The sequence below is a fragment of the Panthera uncia genome, chromosome A2, assembly GCF_023721935.1.
Source record: "Panthera uncia isolate 11264 chromosome A2, Puncia_PCG_1.0, whole genome shotgun sequence".
In the NCBI taxonomy this organism is placed as follows: Eukaryota; Metazoa; Chordata; class Mammalia; order Carnivora; family Felidae; genus Panthera; species Panthera uncia.
This window is the reverse complement of record NC_064816.1, coordinates 63424665-63429811: the sequence shown is the minus strand read 5'-3', so window position 1 is coordinate 63429811 and position 5147 is coordinate 63424665. Positions and strand designations below refer to the sequence as shown.

Here is a 5147-nt window from a genome sequence, read left to right as displayed (position 1 = left end):
ATAATCAAGCTACAGAAAAAAAAATATATATCTACTATATATATTTTTTTTTCTGTAGCTTGATTATGAAGCCTTTACGTGTTTATCCCAGTTGGTGATTTTGAACTTCTGACAATAGTGACACTTGTAGGACAGTAGTGAAAACCTGGTCTTTGTAATGGACAGTGGCTCCATTGTATACACATAAAGAAAAAAATGAGTCTTGACCCCATTGTCACACCGTACACAAAAATCAATTCCCAATGGATTCTAGATACAGAATCATGAAACTCTGAGGCCTTTAGAAGAAAACATACACCATGCTCATGACCTTGAGTTGGGAAAAGACTTCTTAACCAGGATACAACAAACACTGCTCAATATAAAGAAAAGAGAAACGGATTTTAATAAGGTTAGGCATTTCGCCTGTCAAAAGACATTAAGATAGCAAAAGGCAAGTTATAGAGTGGGATAGGATTATTGCAACATACCTATCCGATACAAGACTCATACCTTACATATATAAAAGAAAATATTGAGGTGAGCCTATCATCCTGTAGAATTGTCAAATCATTATAGGTACATCTGAAACTAATGCAACATTGTGAGTCAACTATATTTCCATGAAAAAAAGATCAGTCACAGAAATACAAGCCATTAAAAACATGGGCTAAACTCTTGAATGATCTCTTTACCACCGAGGTTCTTGAAGTGATCAATAACCATGTGAGAACTATGACAAGCTGTTCAACATTATTAGTTGTCAGGGAAATGCAAATAGCAACTACCATTAGCTACTGGGGTAGGAACACAAGATGGCTAAGACCAAAATGGTTGACAATAATAAGTGTTGTCAAGGCTGTGGAGTCACCAGAGCTCAAGTGCATGGCTCAGGGAGTGACATTATTCTATCCAAACAGAAAATTTCTCGACAGAACCTTGGGAATTTGAAGATGCACTGTCTTGGCCTCAGTTCTGTAGATGCAGAATCAGAGGGAGTAAGACGTCAGCACTTCACATGAAGATGCTGTGGAGGGTCAGCAAACAGGAATAGAGGGAAGAAAAGACACAAGCAATGCAATGTGGGGTGTTATTTCTTTGGCTATAGCTTCACAGTGAGTGCAGGTTGCAATGGAAAGGTTGGAGGAGGACATAAACTTCAACATGTTCTATAGCAAGTGAAAATGAGAGGGCAACTATCTGACCCATATCCCATCAGTCTTGGTTCAACTACAGGGGCGATTATTCTCTTATTCCTTGATTTAACTGTTATAAATTTTACCTGAGGACTATTTCTGCATTTGACTGCTAATTTGAGTTTGGGGCTGTCTTAAGTTCAAGGCTAGAACATACAATCCTGCTTTCACTGTTGTTGAACATACGTGCATATTTTTCTGTCTGTTGTAAACCTAGGGGTAAAATTCCTGGATACGTGTACGATTGCACGCACATTTTAAGATTACCAGAAATGCCGCCTTATTTCTATGTCTCAATAATGCCTGGGACTTCTGGTCTAGAGGAAAAACTAATCAGGTAAATGGATTTCCAAATCCATTGACACACTTATAATAGTTTTCCCTTTATTTTCATGTGTCAAATCACATTAATAAAATGACAGGTGTTAAATGAAGCTTACTTTTTTTGAATAAAATGAATTTCCCCTTTATATGTCATTATTGTACACATCTTTGTACTTATTGTGTTAACTTTTAAAGATTTTTGCTTCTATGTTTATAAATGATATTAGTCTTTCATATTTATTTCTCATGATGTCCTTGTCATGCTTGTCCGTCAGAGTCCTGCTGCACTCTCTAAATTAATTGAGAGTACTTCCATTTTTCCTATTCTCTGGAACAGTTAGTAAAATCTTAGCATTATTCTTCCTTAAACACTTCCTAGACTTTATCACAGGAGTCATTTAGGCTGGGAATTTTCTTTGGGGAAGGTTTTTCATTAAGATCCAATTTATTTAATTGATAAAAGTTTCTTTGATTTTCTTTCTTTTGTTTTGTTTTTGATAAATGATTTTTCTACCAGATGGGTATTTCATCTAAATTTTATTTGCGTGATAATATTCTCTAATTCCCTTTACATCTACACTATGTGGTGCTATTCCCTTTCCATCGCTGGTTTTGGCCATGTTTATCTTCAGAAATTCTCCTGTTCGTTTCTTCCAGAGATTTATTCACTAATCACAGTTGCCTGAATCAATTATTAAGCAGGATTTGGAGAAATAATTATTTTTCTGATTTACACAATTCTACGTTTATTGGCTGGTAGTATTCTGTGATGAAAAAAAGATTTCCATATTTTTGCCTTCTGAAACAACAAAATGCTTCAGGCTTGCTTTATTATTTTTTTTTTCTGGCTGAAACCCGTAATTATGCATTTCTCCAAGGAATCTCAGTCCCTTTTATATGGAAACGTATTTATACTATAATTTCTGGTTTTTCTCAGGACTAATTGGCCATGAATACTTCTAAGCCCTTCTAGTAGATGGGACTGAGAAATATATTCAAAAGTCATGTCATACTAATGCCTTCAAACTCAAACTATTAGATTCTTCTTCATATTTTCCATTTCTATGTTTGCTTTTCCCTTCACCCCTAGTGAGAACACCGGTTACAAAAACTATCAGTAATTTCACTCACTTGCAGTATCCTACATTTCATACAAAAACAGTTGCAGAATTACGACCTTACAAAAATTTCAACAAACCACCTGTGAAAAGTTCAAGATTCTTCTGTGGTTTTGTTGTGTTGTGTTTATTTTCCTCTTCAGCATTCTACTTGGTAGGTTTATTTACCCATATCATCTTTACAATAAATTTATCTAAGTGTAGAAAAAAATTTACAGATTTTATACAATTGCATGAAATGTATAGATTCACAAAAAAGACAGACATCGTAAAGCTGGATCATTCCATCCAAAACCAAGAGATATTTTATCATTTGCTCAAGCCTGTTTTTGTGTCTCCCAGGAATATTTAAAAAAATGTTCTTCGGGGCACCTGGGTGGCTCAGTTGGTTAAGCGTCCAACTTCAGCTCAGGTCACGATCTCACGGTTGGTGAGTTCGAGCCCCGCGTTGGGCTCTGGGCTGATGGCTCAGAGCCTGAAGAGTGCTTCCGATTCTGTGTCTCCCTCTCTCTCTGCCCCTCCCCTGTTCATGCTCTGTCTCTCTCTGTCCCCAAAATAAATAAACATTAAAAAAAAATTGAAAAAAAAATGTTCTCCATAGATATTTTGTACATTTCTTAGTATGCTGCCTCCCTGGGTATTTTTTATTTTTGTTATCATAATAAAAGGATGTTTTCTTCTCTTTTTTGCCTTTACACTGTTTATTGTTTGTGCATATAAATTTTGCCGATTTCTTATAATTTCATCTTAAACTAAATTTATTGAGTTATCACTGTAAAAAAATGTCTTAATTTATTCTGAGAAAGTGAGTGGAGAGGAGGGGGGAGAGAGAGAGAGATAACCCCAAACAGGTTCTGCACTGTCAGGGCAGAGCCAGACATGGGGCTCAATCCCAGGAACCAGGAGATCATGATCTGAGCCAAAATCAACAGGTGACTCTCAACCCGCTGAGCCACCCAGGTGCCCCTCACTGCAAAAATTTTAAGGGCACTGTCTACTTTGATACACTTTGACAAATGCAATTCCCTGTTTAAGGATCATCATCCTTTCTGCAATGACTAGATATAGAATATTTCCACCAAACCAGAAAATCGTCTTGGGAAAAGTTTTCAATTAGTAATAATCGCGCCTCGGATAAACCTCATTGGCTACGATACTGCCACTGCGCAAAGCTCAGAAAATCGTCTTAAGTCACTTTGCAGTCTGTCTCCCCACCCACAGGCACTAAGTGCACTCTATCACTAAGTTGCACAGTCTTGAGTTTCATACAAATGGTATCCCAAAGATGTCCATGACCTAATGCACTAATCAACAGGAATTGTGAACGTGACCTTACATTGCAAAAAGGAATCTGGGAATGACCGAGAAACCCAATCCGCAAATACACTGCCCGAGTTATGATGAACTGGCATGCAAAGGTGGGGTGGGAGAGGAGACACAAGGATACCACACCACACTACTTGGAGCGAGTTCCAGCTCTGCATTCTAACACGTGAAACAAAGAGAGACAAGTAGTGTTTTATGTCTAGCTCTTTTTCTCAGCTTAAGGTCACCGAGACTCATTCACGTTGCTTCCTGTTTTAATGTGGGGAAGTGTTCCGGTGCACAGTGATAGCACAATGTATTTATCCTTTCATCTGCTGATGAATACTTGGTTGTTTTAAGTACATGGCTATTGTCAATACCGCTGGATTTTGAAAGTATAAATTTACGTTTGTCTGGGGTAAATAATAAGTAGAATAACTGGGTCATTAGGTGAGTTTATGTTTAATTATATACAACTCTTTTTCAAAGTGGTTGGGTCATTTCACATTTTCATCAACAAAGTTCTAGTTGTTCTCTCTCCTCTCTAACACGAGGATTCCAGCCTAAATTTTAGCCATTCTCATAGGTGTGCCATGGGGCCTTATTCTTGTTTTCATTTGTAATTTCCTTTTTCATCATCTACTGGTATTTCTCTATCTCATTGTATACAGTATCTATTAAAATTTTCAGCCCCAAAGTCAACAACTAAATAAATAATGAAAACTCATTGGGTGGTTATTGTTCTTGTTATTGAATTGTAAAAGTTCTTTGTATATTCTAATTTTTTAATGTTTATTTTTGAGAGACAGAGAGAGGCAGCATGAGCAGGGAGGGGCAGAGAAAGACGGAAACATATATTCTAAAAAGAAGTCTTGCATCATATGTATGTATTGCAAACACAAGCCAGTGGCTTGTCTTACATTTTCTAAATGATATTCTTTTTAAAATTTATTTTTCCAGTAATTGGATGTTAGCATAAAAAACACATTTGCTGTTGTTTCTTTTCTTTTCTCGGTATATTTCTTAGAGTTTTCTACACAGACACCGTGTTCTCTCTGAACGGAGACAATTTTATTTTTTATTTCAAATATGGATATTTCCTCACCATAATAAACCATAACCATGAATACAAAAATAATATGGATACTTCCAGTTATTTCTCTTGTCTAATAGCATTTTGAATGTCATTTTCTAACATAGGTAACAAAATGGTGGGAGCAGACAT

The 5147-nt window shown here is 36.4% G+C and overlaps 1 non-coding gene across 1 annotated transcript; it reads right to left on the bottom strand.

Moving 5' to 3' along the window:
• Window positions 1–3651: 3651 nt before the first annotated feature.
• LOC125931197 (U4 spliceosomal RNA) lies at window positions 3652–3791 on the bottom strand. Its single transcript, XR_007460433.1, has one exon. It is a non-coding gene; the product is annotated as a U4 spliceosomal RNA (small nuclear RNA).
• Between the last annotated feature and the right edge of the window lie 1356 nt (window positions 3792–5147).